This window comes from Aptenodytes forsteri, unplaced genomic scaffold (assembly GCF_000699145.1).
Source record: "Aptenodytes forsteri isolate BGI_AS27 unplaced genomic scaffold, ASM69914v1 Scaffold172, whole genome shotgun sequence".
In the NCBI taxonomy this organism is placed as follows: Eukaryota; Metazoa; Chordata; class Aves; order Sphenisciformes; family Spheniscidae; genus Aptenodytes; species Aptenodytes forsteri.
The window spans coordinates 12318039-12335713 of NW_008795018.1; the positions used below are offsets into that span (position 1 = coordinate 12318039).

Sequence of the window (17675 nt, forward strand, 5' to 3'; positions counted from 1 at the left end):
TTTTTTCTCAAACAGCATTTCACATTTGGCAAAGCTGGAGAAATCCTTACAATGAGGCTTCGATCCATGGCATTCAGAGCAATTCTGAGACAGGTAAAAGCATTATATATATCTAGTTTTCTGGAGCTTTAGAAATGCTTGTTTGTTTAAATGCCATAAATTGTCTTTGTGTTTATTTATGCTGTGATCATATCCATAAAGATACCACACTGATTTCTTTAGCTCAGTTTAGAAACTGACTGGACTAAATCTTCATAACAGGTCCAAGTAAATATTTTACATGGTTTTAAAACCTTTTTATTAATATAACTAATAAAGGTCATCTTAAAACCAGTGTAAGAAAGCTCAAAGGTGATGGTAGTGTTTATTTAGCTTATTTAATAAAATCAAAGCACCTAGAAAAAGTAGGCTGTACTCTAAGAAGCTGAATCTGAAATTCAGATCAGCCTTCATGATCAGCTAACTCCATGTATAGGCTAGGATCCACAGATAATTACTAGTGAAGGTTATAGGACCTGGCTATCTGACTAGCTGCACTCACTAAACTGGTGGCTGTTCCTACGTGGCAGGCACAGAGCCAAAGACAGCCATGGTAGTGGTCAGGGGTAGGAACAGGGCTCTGCTGTCAATAAAAGTACGTTCAGCAGCACAGTGAAAACTTTTTAAAATAATCAGCCTGAAATCCAAGCACAGCAGTCTCTAGTTGCTGAGCAGTGAGGAGGATGGCAAGGATCCTAACTGTGTGCATAACCAGCCTTATCACCATCGTTTGATGGTTGGCATTAGCTGCTTCCTGGAGGTAGTGCCGTGGTGAGCTACTCAGCATCCCTACTCTGCTGCAGGGTGTGTAATGTACCAGCCCAAACTGGTAAGCCCTACCTGGGAGGCACAGCCTGCACTGGTACCTGCCCTGCAGGCTTGCCAGCACTTCCAGTTCGCATTTCAGCACAGCTACAACTGACTCAGGTATTTTTGCCCCTCTTTTGCTGCCATTTCTACCCTTACCAGTTAGTTGCTTTTCCTACCGAGTAATTTTTTTAAATTCACCAAGTATTTTAAGGAAATGTTGGTATTTAGTATCTTATTGTCAATCCACAGCATAAATTCAATCCTTCCCTGAATTTTTATAAAATTTTACTCCCAGCTGACCCAGCTGTAGGTGTGCATGTGATCCCGGAGGCAGTAGAAAGCAGAGCAACGTGAGACCAGACACATTGCTTCCTTGCCTTTCACTCGCTACAAACAGTGGCCTATCCCAACCACGCTAGTCTGATACATCGGCAAGTCTGGACCAAAGAGGAGGTTTCCAAACAGGCACAACCGTACCACTTCTTCAGCCCATACAGCTGAGTGAAGTTTTCCTGGTCTCCACAGAGGGTCATTTCCTCCTTGAGAAGTTCCCAGAGCCAACCTGAGCCGCATCAGCTTCCCTTTCATTAACCCCTTTCACTGGAGGCCCAGATGCCCCTTCTTTCTGGTTTATATGGGAAGGGATTATAGGTCACCTCCTTGGAAATTAAGTCCCATGGGACTTTTTTGACTAGCCGAGGAGGAAAGTGACGTCTCTAAGACCATGCTGAACCTCAACAGATCCCTGGAGGAAGGGCTTGAAAGACCCTAAAGGTAACAGAGAGGTATTCATGGTCTCAGGAGTCAAGTAATGTCATTATATTCACTTTTCTCACTCTGGTGTGAAGGTAGCGTCCACCTGGCATCATGTTCAAGTATCAGGCACTACAGCAGTGGGACCTGGGAGGATTTTGTGTATTAGCACCAACAAGTGGTGTGTTCTCCATATCATGTAACACCAGAGCAGCCATCTGGCTATGTGAGCTTACAGCCACATTGAAGCTGTTTGTTTTACATCTTTTTTTCTTACTGTATTTAAGAATACAGTACTTTATTGCACTTAAAAATAATCCCTCGCCCACAGTAAAACCCCAAGAAATCAAAATGTAGCATGGTTGTTGATGTCTAAAAGTTACGCATTTATACACTAATGGTAGGAAATATAAAAGCTCTTACAGTAACCTTATGAACAGTTATTACACAAAAATACCATACTGTTGATAAGAATTATGTGTGTATAAAGTAACACAAAGACTTAGATTGTTTCATTATAATGATCTTTTGGTTTTGATATTTGGCAAATCTGGAGGAAAGAGAGAGTGACTATTCTATTTTTACTTCCTGGGCTTAAATAAGACAATGTTTTGCATTTAATTCAGACATTTTAGTTTTCAACTAAGTGCTTTAGAGTCACTGCTCCCTCTGACCACTTAATCTGAATGGTTAATGAGATACAAAAGTATATGATTGACAAGATTTTTTTCCCTGAAAATAGTGTCTTCCAGATGAGGAAGAGGTAGTCTTGAGTAATCTCCCAGCACTGCATATCATTTTACATATGTCTTCTCAGACACCACAGAGATTTTTGCAGTGACACTCAGACTTTCAAAACACTTCACAGCAAGACTTTACAGATTTCACAGTACTTGTAACTGGCAGAGAATTAAGATGTATTTTTTAGCTTTATAACAGGAGAAAGTATATTGTTTAGTTAGTAGTCTTCACAGATGCATGGTATACATCCAAGTAATTGTCCCTAAATGGCAGATTCCTTGGTATTGTTATTTAGTGAGAATCTGATCATCAAAAACATGTTAAATTCACAAGCAAAGATTTCTTGTAAAGCTACATTTAGTATGAAATAATGTGGTGGTGTTTGTGCTATTGCAAAAAGGATATACGGATTGTTAACACAACCTAGGTTTGAGTTTTGTGTTCCCGTATCTTTATCAAACTTCTAGGTCTATTGCATTTATGGTTACGTGGAAAGAACACCATATCGTGTGTGTCATCCCATTGTAATCCAAAGTGATTAAGTTCTCTTATGTAGCCTAATTAGGTGATGTGCAGACTAAAGTTTTTAAGATTATAATAACTCTCTTTCATGTTGTAGGAGGTCGGCTGGTTTGATGATCCCAAAAATAGCACTGGAGCATTAATTACAAGACTTGCTAATGATGCTTCACAAGTGAAAGGAGTAAGTAACAAGCACTGGCATTTTTCATATCTGGTTTAACATGGAGTAAGTTACAGACTGGATTCGATAGGTGGAAATCCTGCACACACAGTCATCTGGAAGCTGTTATTATTTATTAAATACTATTTATTTTGGTGTCACACAAAAATTCAATATCAGAATAGTAGGCAAGATGTATTTTATATATCTATCTATCTATCTTTGCTTTTAGCTCATACTAATGTTCAGTCCTGTTATCACTAGTATAAATGAGTCATCCAAGGAGTCCATTTATTTAAAGTTCTTCATCCAACCTGCATAGATGTCTAGCCAGCGTTGTGTTCCCATGCTAAATGTTGCAAATATTAACAAGATGCTTAAGTGTATGGCTCAAAATGAGGATTGCTCTCATTGCAGCACTGTGTTTGTTCACATGCTTAAAGTTAAAAGTGGTCAGAGAGAAAAAATGGTCATCTTGGACTGCAAGTTAGGAAATGTCACATTTCAGGAGGCCTGGCAAGTTTGAAGTCATGGTTCTACGTATAAAAAATATGAGATTTATGAAATGTCATTGTGTTTTCTTGGGCAAAATCTGCAAACAAGGACTGTAAGTCTGAGTGAATAGATGGAAATAGAGGACGAAGACTCAATGAGATACAGAAGACTTGAGGGAAATATCTGTTCAATAGAATGGTTTTTCGAAAGATCAAACATCCAGTTCTGCAGAATATTTAGACCAAATTAAGCACTTTCAGATGTCCTCTGGTGAATAAATCTCAATTGTCTAGGTAACAAATAATTCCTGTCTAGTTTTCAAATAAAACAGGGTAATTTACAATGGTTTCATTCTTTTGCAGGCTACGGGTTCCAGACTCGCACTAATTGCCCAAAATGTAGCTAATCTTGGGACTGGGATTGTTTTGTCATTGATCCATGGCTGGCAGCTGACTCTTCTGCTTTTAGCCATTGTGCCAATTATTGCTGTAACAGGAATGATTCAAATGAAGATGCTTGCTGGACATGCAAAAAAAAGATAAGAAGGAACTGGAAATTGCCGGAAAGGTGGGTTCAGTGATGTTTTTATCTATTCTTATGTTGGACTACACAGTGTTGCTTAATAGGGACATTGGCGATGGATCAAGAATATACTCCTCAAAGAAGTAAAAGTCTGCATTGTTATATTGTTCTGACAAAATGGTGATATAGCAAATATGAAGCTGAAAATTGAAAACGTGCGTTATTAATTTATGTTCTCAAATAGTTTGTAGCATTCAGAGCATACTAAGCATTTTAAAAGTCCTGGGTCCCTCACGCCTGTCCCAAGTCTGCATTCGGGTTCCCTATTCTTTCCCAGGACTCTACTTTTTTTCCTTTTCTTCATTTCTTTCCAGCTTATTTTCTTTCAGAGCCCCTCTCTTCTACCTGCCACATACCTTCTCTTTCTCTCACTTTGCAGTTGTCTGTGGGCTTAGTATAAAAAGGCACAGTACAGAAACCATCAGTAACAAGGATGCATGAAAACACACGGTGACAGTGTAGCTGACCGTGCCCTGCAATCCCTTGCTCTGATTTTCATTCCTTCCCCTCTCAGCTGGGAAGGGAAGCAGGAGCCTAGGAATCTGCTTCAAAGGGAAATGTGAGTGTGGCAGCAAAGATGGAGGGTGTTACTTCATTTCATAGCTTTCAGGAGAACTGTTTTCTCACTTCCCAAGACGTGCTGTCTCAGGACAGACCGTGCTTTGTGGGGACTGGTTTTCTGACACACCTCAAGCAGCACAGCACCTGTGTGATCTTCTCTTCTGCCTTTTCCCTCCCTGCCATTACATCATGATCAGTTGTGCAGAGGAGTCTGGGCACAGCAAATCTTATTTTTTTTACGGAGTTGAAGGCTGAGAGTCATGTTTGCTTCCAAGCTGTTTTCTACACTTATAGTAAAGGCTGATGATTCACAAGCCTAGAGATGTTTTCTTACACATTAAAATAAGAAGTTAAAAGAGATTTATTTTTAAAAGAATATATGTGTTGAAAAAGAGAAACCTGTTCTTCTTTACATGATAGGGTAATCCAGAAAAAATTCAAAATACTGTCACTAATTTTTCATAAAGTTTTGCCAAACATGTAACCTTGTTGAGTGCATTGTTATCCACTGAAATATTTTAAAGTTATCTCATAGTCAAGCTGTTTACAGTTGATTATCATTATCTCATGCCAACTTCCTTGGAGACTATTTGTAAGAACAGTTACGTAGAATCATAGAATCATAGAATGGTTTGGGTTGGAAGGGACCTTAAAGATCATCTAGTTCCAACCTTCCTGCCATGGGCAGGGACACCTTCCACTAGATCAGGTTGCTCAAAGCCCCGTCCAACCTGGCTTTGAACACTTCCAGGGAGGGGGCATCCACAACTTCTCTGGGCAACCTGTGCCAGTGCCTCACCACCCTCATAGTGAAGAATTTCTTCCTTATATCTAATCTAAATCTACCCTCCTTCAGTTTAAAGCAATTACCCCTTGTCCTATCACTACATGATTGTTAGGTGGTGACCTGAATATCTGGTTTTGGCAGACTATATTAATCAAAACAATTTTTTGCAGATCCATAGTGAAGATCTTCCTTATATCTAATCTAAATCTACCCTCCTTCAGTTTAAAGCAATTACCCCTTGTCCTATCACTACATGATTGTTAGGTGGTGACCTGAATATCTGGTTTTGGCAGACTATATTAATCAAAACAATTTTTTGCAGATCCACAGTTTCTGGCAAAATTTAAAACATATGTATTTCCACAGCAATTCAGCAAAATGTTTCACCCTCAACATGTCAAGCAAACCTGAAGGAAAACAAGTCCCAAGCACCTTTTTAGCTCTAGGTAAAAATCTACTCTTTCAAAGAGGGGTTCTTCCTGGAAAACTGCCTATGGAGAAATGCCGTCTTCACACATGAGAGAGAAAAATAAACTACTCTCATTGAAAGGTAGTGAAGAAACAACATAGCTAAAAGACAGTAAATGTATTTCATGCCTTCCTTATAAGCAGCAGAATTCATCATACACTTCTTTAATGGAGTGAATTAGCTCCTGGTACAATCCACGAGCACACAATTTGGAGTGGTACAGACACTACGGCGGGCTTCTGTGAAGGTAGTGGGATTCCAGAGTGTACAAATGTTACACAGGCGACAATACGTGACAAAGAATTGAGCTTGAGTCCCAGGACCTAGGTGGCTTTCTAGACAGTGGATAATTTTTAATTTTCCTTTCCCATAAAATGAGTACATCGGAACTAAATTATAGGCTGGAATGAGTATCGTGGTCCATGAATATACGTTACAAAATTGCTTTCCAAGGTGCTTTACATTTTGAGTTTTGATTTGCTGGATTCTTGACCAAGGCTAAATCAACTGTTGTCATTAAAAGATTTGCTGATGATATTACTTAACTACAAGTAAATCCCCTTAATATTTGGGGAGCATTAAGGAAATTAAGACATGAGCTTCCACTAGTTTTCAATCAAGATTGGGTACCTAGCATCATTAATCATTTTGGAAAACTTCTACTATTTTTTCTTCTGTGGCAAAACAGGAAGATTTTCAAAGATATAAAATTAATAAGAATTAGATGCCAAGCTGCCATATGGGCCAGGAAAATCTCTCTCTACATTTTTAGGAATGGCCAGTGGGTTTGAGTTTCCCCTTTAGGAGTTTTAAGTGGCATGGGGTTTTGAGTTTCTCCTTTAGGAGTTTTGAAAGACTCCTGATATTCCAAAAATGCTGAGAATGCACCCTGGGAAAGATGGGTGAGCTCAAAATCACTAGTTGCTTTTGAAAATGTGGACATATGTTTTCCCTGCAGTTCCAAATGCATTTGCAGGTGATGTAGGCTTGTTCAGTTTATCCTGACTGGGCTCCCGCAGCGATGACAGCTGTATGGCATCATCCTCATGACAGGTTACACAAGCCCACTGGAAAATAAAATCCCATTGCTGGCCTGTGCTATAATCCATGCTAATTGGATATATTTAACAGCAGCATATCTACAAATGTTGCAACCATGCTTTCAACAGTACTGTAGACGTACTTGTATTGCAGTTATTCTATTTATCGGATTATGTTTAAAAGTTTCCATACAATCTTGTTTTTCTGCTGATGAATATCTGCTGTCTGATACAGATTGCTTCAGAAGCCATAGAAAATATTTGAACTGTTGTTACTTTGACTCGGGAAAGAAAATTTGAGCTTATGTATGGACAAAGTTTGCAAGCATCATATAGGTAAAAGAATGCTTCTTAAAAAAAAGTTATTGAAATACTCATTTTTAAAATGAACATAAAATCACACCAATAAACTGAATCACAATTTATCTCTGTCAGTGCATCATAAAATCTTTCATTCCAAACTCAGCTCTGACATAAAAAATATAGATTATCTTTCCCTTTAAGGTCATGTTCTTGACATTTTAGGTAATGTTCTAAAGGTAATGTTCTAAATTACTTTTTTTTTTTCCCCAGAAATTCTCTATGATGTTGTTATTGGCTCCTGTAATTCTGGAAATGGAAGCGATTATTAATACTTATAATCACAAGCCCTTTCTTCTAAGGGAATCTATTGTCTAACAAACCAAAAGTCAGTTTTTACCTGTATGTTTAGGTAAGATTGCTATAAAGATCAGTGGGATTTTCCCGAGGAAGGAACCAGAAGGGTAGACTTGCATAGCAGCTTCTGTATTTGCTCGTTCTGCTATTTTATTGAAATACTATTGCATATCATGTGAAACCTCATGAATTGTCACTTGCTTTAGTTCAATGTAGATAAAGCAAGTAACTAGCGATAGGACAAGAGGAAATGGCCTCAAGCTGTGCCAGGGGAGGTTTAGATTGGACATGAGGAAAAACTTCTTTACTGAAAGAGTGGTTAAACATTGGAACAGGCTGCCCAGGGAAGTGGTTGAGTCCCCATCCCTGGAAGTATTTAAAAGACGTGTAGATGAGGCGCTTAGGGACATGGTTTAGTGGGCATGGTGGTGTTGGGTCGACGGTTGGACTCGATGATCTTAGAGGTCTTTTCCGACCTTAATGATTCTATGATTCTAAGCACAAGGATTTGTTCTATTGAAGTCGTTTCTGCTTTGTAGAAATTCTAAAGTTGTCCTCATGTGTCAGTTAGTTGAAATTTTGAATTGCAACTGTATTATAATTTTGAAAATAATTTTAATGAATGTATAAAGTGAAGACAATACAAATTGTACATGCTCAAAATATTTAGAGTTAGAGCAATTTCTTCTTCTATCCCAATAGTCTCATCAGCTTTTGCAGACAGAAAGCAAACTGAAGCATACAGGAATGATGATGTCTTAGGTTAGAATCTTACAAAGAGCTGGATATTATTTTACTTTAAGGACTTGTGGTTTCCTTTGAATTATAGGATACTCTTCACGTTCTTGACTGCTACAAGTGAATGTACAATATGATCATGATTGTATGTTTTTTCTGTTACAGAAATTCTGTAAAGAAGGCACATATCTTCGGATTTACTTTTGCCCTTACACAAGCTGTTATGTACTTTACTTAAGCTGGGTGTTTTAGGTTTGGTGCCTATCTAGTGAGAAATGGACATATGCGGTTTAAAGATGTGCTTTTGTAAGTATCTCTTTGTCAGGTTCTTTTTTTTGTCCCTGTGGGAGAATATGTTTCATTTTTCTGTAGGTATAATGAAATCATGGAGTATAGAACTGAAAAAATCAATGAATACTTCTGTCTTACATTCTTCAACATTACATTCCCCTTCCTTCCTTACACTATTACGAATCCAAAATAAGTGATGCCTTTAGACTGTGTTTAACTGTCTACATACAATTCCCCTTGTAATCAGGTTGCCCAGGGTAAAAGGAAGGCAACATGAAGACAGGCAAAGCAAAGCCATTCCTTGTTTTCATGGCCAACAAGGTTTCTTTAACAACAGAATCACACAGCTTAGCTGTAGGGAGTGTAGGTGGAAAAGATTAAAAGGTGAGTGGAGTAAGTAACAAGGGAAATTGAGTTGAGGAAATTATAAGCCCTGGGACAAGAGAGGAGGAGAGCAGGAGAAAGTTTCGGCAAACACCCAGTCTGGAAAATGCCCAGCCAGAGCTGAAAAAGCTTCTCCGAGTGTCTCCAGTGAGTTGTTCACACCAACTGGCACCTTTTCAACCTTCTCTTTCCTCCCTCCCTATCTCCAGCATCTAACCAAGTCTTTTGCTTTTCTCCCTGCAGCTGAAAACCCTGTCCATATTTGTCAATAGCCACCTTGTCTCCCATGCACATCCCATGCTTGCTTTCAGCACTTGCCACACTTGCCTGGCAAAAAATGCCACTGAAGTTAAAGCTGCTTCTTACCCTGATTACACCAACCCCTTCTCAAATACCAGCATTACCTTCCCTTCCCCTACACATTCAGGTGAATCCCTTCTCTTCGTGTATCTCCTCTCCTACTGCCCTTTGCTCATCCCCGATTTCATGCCTCTTTCTCATCTCCCATTTGCCTTTTGCCTTTCTCTCCTGAACTCAAGGATTTGATTGTGCCTGGAAGACTGGGCCATTCAAAGAAAATGTGGAATGGCAAATTTCTCCATAATCCTCAGACTGCTCTGTAACTAATACCTTCAGTTTTATAGATGAAGAAACTGAGCTGCAAGGAACTATACATCCCACCACATTAAGAACATGCATTAAGAACAGAAACAGAAATCAACACATCCATTTCTAATAAATCCAGGCAGGTGGGCAAGGAAGGGAAGCTTAGAGTGCTGCTCTCCTCCCTACAAACAAATTATGGATTTTCTCAGTAAAAAAAAAAGTCACAGAGTTTGCAGTAGACAGCTCTTACCCTACCTCAGCCTTATTAATGAGTATTTATCTGAAGGCCCTATCTGCCCATAAAAGCTTTTCTTGCCTTTGCTACATCAATGTAAATGTATTTTTCCCCTTTTTAACTTTACAGAGTTTTTTCAACTATTGTATTTGGCGCAATGGCATTAGGACAAAGCACTTCTTTCACTCCAGACTATGCCAAAGCCAAGATGTCAGCTGCCCACTTGTTCACGCTGTTTGAAAGAGTACCCTCCATAGATAGCTACAGCAAGGAAGGAGAGAAGCCTGTAAGTAAGCACGGTGTTACGCACAGCATAGCATACTCCTCTAACTTATTTCAAGCCTGTTTTTCTTTTTTTTCTTCCACCCACATCATAGCTACTGAGAACAAGTACCGTGTGAGCCCATTCACATCTGACTCATCCAACCAAATTGGGGTTAAGCTTTGCTTCGTGTCTTCTCCTGCCAAAACCTCACCTGTCTCTTGGTGAAACACCTTTAAGAGCCAGTGGAAATAGGGTTAATGCAGCAGAGATCATTTTTCAAGACTTTCTTGCATGAAGCTACCTGAGTATGGATCTTGAACATATAACTAGGCCTCTAATATTTAACCAGAAATTTTTGAGGGACAACTTATTTGCAAGTTGTCCATAATAGTCTTTCACATACTTTAATAACCAACAATGTATATAAACATATGGGTGCATGTGGCCTGTCATATAACAGAGGACAGAAAGTTCAAGAAAACTATCACATATATATTATAAACCTTGTGTTTATTATGTATATATATGTGTATATATGCATATATACATATACACACATAAAAAAGGAAAATAGCTATGAAGTCTTATGAAGTATCATACATTTGAGCTGTTATGTTGATTGGTCATTTGCATATGTCTATATTTACATTTTATATATACTGATTCACATGAACTATATTTCTTCTTGTGTAGAAGAAATGGCATATATCCATATTACATAGATCATATTACATTTTATAGCAAATTATTTAGAAAAGATATTTAAGTAGAAGGATTGATTCTGTGCACAAATCAAAAATAGTGGATTATTTTCAGTATCTTTAAGGACAAAAATGAAAAAAGAATCAGCAAAGACCATGCCAAGAATCTGAACGAGGTCCTTGCAAAGCAGACAGAAGTCAGCCACCTAGAGTTATTGTTACTTTTGAAAATGTAATCTTGTTTAACAGATGGTGTAAGAGAAGCTGTCAGAATTTGTATTTACGGAGCAGAATTTTAATTAAAATATGCCCACAGAGTAGAATATTTAGGATAGAATTCACGTTTTCACAATAGCTTCTCACTACATATTAATTCCAGGGAAAAAAAAGAAGTCTGATCCTTTGGAAAAACTCCCACTGATCTCCTTTATGAACACTCTTCATAGTCTTTTATGATCTGTTACCTTAGCCCAAAAAATTGACCTAACTCTACTGTTCCAATCAGAAAATATTTGGTGGAAACATAACATGCAACGACGTGGCATTTAACTACCCAACGCGACCAGAGGTCAAAGTGCTCCGAGGTTTGAACATGAACATGAAAAAGGACAAACTCTGGCTCTTGTTGGTAGCACTGGCTGTGGAAAGAGCACTGTTGTCCAGTTGCTTGAGAAATGTTATGATCCACTCAGTGGAGAAATGGTAAGTGTTCCACATCAAAGTGTAAGTTGCGGGTACATGATACATGCTTACTCTATTTTATTAATATAATATATTTGCTTTTATTTTTCCTGTCACATGTTTGCTACTCACTTTTGTCAATGTTTCTAATATAATTTTTTTGTAATATTTTTGAAAATTAAGGGCAGGAACACATGGATTTTCAATATTCTCTATGCAATCATGGGAAAAGTAGAAGAAAAGTAAAATTTCTGAATTTCCCATGCCATTTCAAGTTACTAGAACAAGATCCAGTGGAGAGAAGTTGCTACATTGGCCTGACCAGAGCCTACTGGTATCACTGAGGTTTAGTTTAATTACAGTAAGGACGAACCGTTGGAAATTTAACAGCAGCACTGCTTAGGGTAGCCACCGAACATCATTGCATCGTCACCTAGCATGTAAAAACTAAGGGAAGATGAAAAAAACCTGAAAAGCTCTTCTTGGATCTTGAAGCATCTGGAGGCTGCAGGTAGATGTCTGTGCATTCCTAGGACAATTTTGTACTTGCCAAATAAAGTGATCTCATGTTTCATCTGTTTCTTCACTTACATCCATATTTCATCCATAGTCAGGGCTTCAGTTCAGAGGATTTGGATCCTTCCTCTAGAAGTCAGAGAAAAATGTGACCACCGGACTTCCCAAACCCAGGTATCTGACTCCCACCATAGTCCTGACTCTGTGAAAGGCAAAACTGTCATCTGTAGCTCAAACTGAACTGCAGCCTGAAGTATGGATAGCCTCCTTGACAGATGGAGATGCCGGAGTGACCTTTTGGCTTCTTCTCCCTGGAGTTTTTATTTAGTTCCTGATGCTTGTCAATGAGAGTGGCCTCGAACTGTGAGATATCTTTTTCTGAGACTGGAAAAAATACTTATTCAGTGCTTAATCATTTAACTGCTTCTATTACATTCTGAGAATAAGAAGACAGATTCATCTCATCAACCCACACAGAAAACAGCTGGCAAGTCAAGTTATTCTTTACAAAGATGTCCCTAGTCTCATGTGCACAAAAATACAATTTTTCTTGTAAAGATAGAAACATTTAGTCTATTATTTTTTAGTTGATCATTGTGCTGAGGAATCCAAACCTTGGGTTAGGGCTCTCTGCAATGCCAGGTGCTGTATAAACAGAATGAAAAAATGATCTGGGCTCCAAGAGTCCAATGTCCCAGTGCACGTCCCAGGCACAGGACGGTGATTTAGTCCACAGCTCATTTGTTCTGCTTTGGATAGAAGTCATGAGGATAAAGCAGAAATATGGACTGATGTTTTATTTTAGACAAAACAAATCTCTGCATAACAGAGACAGTTAAACTTATAATTGTGCATGCTAATGTCCAGATAAGGTACAGTGGGAGAAGAGGAGGAGTTCAAGTGCTGATATATAGTTTTACATTTGTATCCCATCTTACATGAGCAAGTGGCGGTAGATGAATTTTTCTCACTGATGTACAAGGATGATATTCAGTTATGGGATTAGGGACTACTGTCCATTACTGTCCCCCATTACTGTCATTTGAGAGGCGAGGACATCTGGCTCCCAGATCAGTGTAATAGAGATGGGATAAAGCTGCTAATAAAGGAAGTGGCTGTGGAAATACTTCGTGGTATAGATCTTCTACTGGTTTCTGAAATAGATCTTCTGTCATCAGCATAGTACCAAATGTCTCTAGTACTGATAGCAAGATGGCAGAGAAAGTAGATCTGTATTAGCTCTTTTAGTTACAGTGATAGACAAGTGAGGTGCAATACAGTGGCTTCATACAGCTGGAGTTCTTCAAGGTTCATAGAGAGTCTGATGTTATTGTATTGACTGCAAACATAACTAGGCTTTAACACTCATCTCCCCATCTCTGCTGCCACACATAAGCGCCTAAGTTAACAGACTAAAATATATTATTTCTTTTTAGCTCCTGGATGGCCAAAATGCAATGATGCTAAATATCCAGTGGCTGAGAGCTCAGATTGGTATCATCTCATGAGTACCAATGCTGTTTGACTGCGCTGTTGCTGAAAACGTTGCATATGGGGATAACAGGCGAGAGGTGTCACATGAGGAGATTGTCAGTGCAGCAAAAGAAGCCAATATTCATTCCTTCATTGAAACACTAACAAAAATAATCAGACCCTCATTTCCAACTTGCAACTGGGGAAAAAAACCACAGCATCTATTCATGCTTTCCTAAGTAAATAGGGGTTAAAAGCATTTATATTTCCGTGACTACTGAATAGACATTGAAATTTGGGGGGGTTCTCCCCCCAGAAGACCCAACGGACAAGCAGAGAGCTAGGAGGTGTCAGTGGCTGCAGGCATTTGCTCAGTTCCACTGCTGCAGATGCCTGAATGGGAGGGGTCTTCATCTCTGCAGGAGAAGTGTCTGTTAATAAAATAACCTGGGTGATATTGGTACTCAGGCAAGCCATTCTAGATGGAAGAGCATGGAGCAACGGACACGCAGAGAGTACTGAAAAAGAGGCTGGATACTTCCCTTCAGTTAAGTGAAAGCAAAAGGAAAGTGCTAAGGCAGCCCGAGGAGCACCGGTCTCACCCTCCTTTTTTCAACATCTCATTAGCCAGGTGTGTAAAGTCACACACAGAGCTGGCTTGGAAAAACAGGCAGAAAGCCACCGTCTTGTTCCTGCTTCCTTCTCTCCCTTTCCCTACGTTGTTACCTTTCCCTAACCTGTTGTTACCTCCTGGTTGCATCTGATGTGACAAGCTGAGTCTCCGGTACAGTGGATCTTTTTGCTGCAAAATAAATAGCACCTTGGAGGGAAAAGCAGTTTCAGGTTTTCTACATTGGTTGTGAATAATTATGCTAGAGATTAAAAAAAAAATAATCCCAGAAGCTGATCTGCTCATGTCCCGCTGAGCAGCTGCTGGCAGGTGAATGCAAGCAAAGGCTCTTCCTACCTGCTGTCTGAACTGAGCGGCTGAAGCTAACACCTGCTTGTCAGCTTGCTTTTGTGGAAAATACAGGCTAGGACAAATATTTCTCAGTCAATAAATTCCCACCGGCTTAGGAGGTTGGTGGCTTTTCCCTGCAAAGCCTCATCGCTTAGATGAGAGATGTACTTTTGTTCACACAGCAGGTAACAAACGGGGAAGCACAGAGCTGGAATCAAATTTCTTGAGTAAATTTGTGTCAGCTTTAAGATAAGGTGCAAGGCAGATGAGATTTTGAATTTGACTGGCTTCTTATTCATCCTAAATCACTCTCAATGCCTCTCAGGCTGAGTTTTTTTTCTTACAGAGAACCGGGGTGGGGAAAGAAGAGCTGACTGCTCAGGCTGCTTGGTGCTAAACTGAGTCTTGGGTTCACGCCCAGCAACATCACAACCTTCCTCTCGCACCCTGCACTCAGCTTCTCTGCACCTTGGTCCCCTACCCCAAAACAAATGACGCTGCTCTTGCTCAGCATCATGGGGTTTGCTCTGCAGTTAAATATGCTCAGAAATGTGTTTCTCAGCTCAGCCGCTGTATGTAGGCTCCTCACCTACACCTGCCTCGGTGACTGGGAAAGGGGCTGCCCCAGACTCATCACTCAGTGGAAATGCAGCTCAAATGTCATGCTCCACAGGATTAGGTCCAAATCCAGGTTTACACTTGTGCTTACTTTCTGTGCCTAGAAATACAGCACACGTGGGAGACAAAGGAACCCAGCTCTCTGGTGGTCAGAAGCAACACATTGCTATTGCCCGAGCTCTTGTACGGCAGCCCCGAATCCTGCTGTTAGATGAAGCTACCTCTGCACTGGATACAGAAAGGGAAAAGGTACCTTGGCTTTGCAAACAGGAATGGGGATTTGCAAGTTGGCTGGTCATGCCAGCAGAAGGCTCTTTTTTTGTAGAAAACAAAAACTTACCCACCCCCCATCCCAAAAGCAATTATTATCAATTTTCAAAATAATTTTATTGCAACGTTTGGCATCTTTGTGGCCAAAGAGCCCAGAACATCAGGTGACATTAAAGAATTCATAACCTTCAGAGTATTAAAAAAAAAAAGGGGGGGATAAAAGTGTGTGTACTAAAGCTCTCTGGTGGTCAGAAGCAACACATTGCTATTGCCCGAGCTCTTGTACGGCAGCCCCGAATCCTGCTGTTAGATGAAGCTACCTCTGCACTGGATACAGAAAGGGAAAAGGTACCTTGGCTTTGCAAACAGGAATGGGGATTTGCAAGTTGGCTGGTCATGCCAGCAGAAGGCTCTTTTTTTGTAGAAAACAAACTTACCCACCCCCCACATCCCAAAAAATTATTATCAATTTTCAAAATAATTTTATTGCAACGTTTGGCATCTTTGTGGCCAAAGAGCCCAGAACATCAGGTGACATTAAAGAATTCATAACCTTCAGAGTATTAAAAAAAAAAAGGGGGGGATAAAAGTGTATGTACTAAGTACACCATACTTAGTGCTTAGAAACTAGAATACAAAATTATCCAGCATGTTATTTGATTACGCCATGATTTTACAATGGAATTATTTGGGGGATTAAGTTGTAATTATTTAATGAGGGGGACTGAAATTTGGAGTAGTTTTCCATGTTGCTGAAAGTGAGTGAGAAAGTGCATGGCTCATCGAAGGAGCCAGACCAATTTGTTGGGGTCAATTTCTAAAACTGACCAACTAAGACCTGCCCGCGGCATTAAGGAAGGGCCAGGCTGCGACTCTGGAAAAGTCTGCTTGACCTGACTTGTGGGGCAAGTGAAAATATGAACACATGCACACCAGCAAGCACAGTCTGTCCCCTGTCCCCCACCCCAGATGTACAAACAGGGATGTGAACGAGTCACCAGGGGTAACAGTTTTTCACCTCCAAGGCCATAGAAACATCACTTCTGTCATTGCTCTATCACAGATAACTTAACAGATGACAGACTAGGGGCACCACAGGTAGAAACAGCTGCTGTACTTGTTTTTAATTCACCTTTTGGTTTGTTCATTGTGCAGATTGTCCAGGAAGCACTGGATAAAGCCAGAGGAGGTCGCACCTGCATTGTGATAGCTCACCGCTTCTCCACCATCCAAAATGCTGACAAGATTGCCATGGTCCAGAACAGCAAGGTTGTAGAGCAAGGGACCCATCAGCAGCTCCTGGCTGACAAAGGCATCTACTGTTCTCTGGTCAATGTTCGAAGTGGGCCATGCAGTGTGTGATAGTGGGCAGTACCTGTTGCTGAAGTGCAGCTGTACAGCTGGTTCAGTCTTTTGTATGAGACTATTAAGGATGTTTCACTACTTCTGGTTTTGGTAAAATTTTGTAAATAGTTTCCTTAAACCCCATAACTAATAAATAACTGAGGTACATTTGCTTTAAGCACTCAACCCTCTTCTTTCACCAGCACAAAAATTCATAGTTGCTTAAATTAAAGATTACACAGCAGTCTTGAAAAAGCCCCGCTGACTTGCCAAATTGCAAAGCGAGGGACTCTGGGTGTAGAGGGCCCCTTCTGTCCTTCAGGCACTGAGAGGATCAGCTCTGAAGCACCTAGCACAGGTGCTCACAGAGGAGGGATGCATGTACAAAAACAGGGAGAAGGTTTGAGGGCAGAGGCACTGGAGACGGAACAGGCTGGTCTTTGGGGGTAGGGAAAAGCACAGTGTCCAGCCTAGGGACAGCAGCAAGCTGTTAGGTAGAGCACTAGTGAAAAAGGGATGAGAGCTCGTTCATCTGTTCAGGTTTCGGGGGTTGTGTTTTTACATGTTGATTGTAACTACATGTTCTAACTTTGCATTCTCTCTAAACTCCAGTAAGCGATGAGGATTAAGGCAGTGAGATGTACACCAGCAAGACACCAAAGAAGTTTTCAGAAAAGCAGTCTCTGGAAAGAAAGAGTAGCTATTGCTTAACGCATAAAGATGCCAGCACTCAAAGGCAGAAGGAAGGTAGTGATGTGTTTCTCAAAGCAGATGGGCCCAAAGCACCATTCCAGTGTTGTGGTTTAACCTGGCAGGCAGCTAAACACCACACAGCTGTTTGCTCACTCCCTCCCCCCCACCCCCAGTGCGATGGGGGAATCGGGAAAAAGAAGTAAAATTTGTAGGTTGAGATAAAGACAGTTTAATAGGACAGAAAAGGAAGGGATAATAATAATAATGATAAAAGAATACACAA

At 40.1% G+C, this 17675-nt stretch overlaps 1 pseudogene; it reads left to right on the plus strand.

Annotated features, from left to right (window-relative positions):
* Positions 1 to 16717, plus strand: part of LOC109279367 — a 48484-nt pseudogene extending 31767 nt beyond the window's left edge.
* Positions 16718 to 17675: the final 958 nt, after the last annotated feature.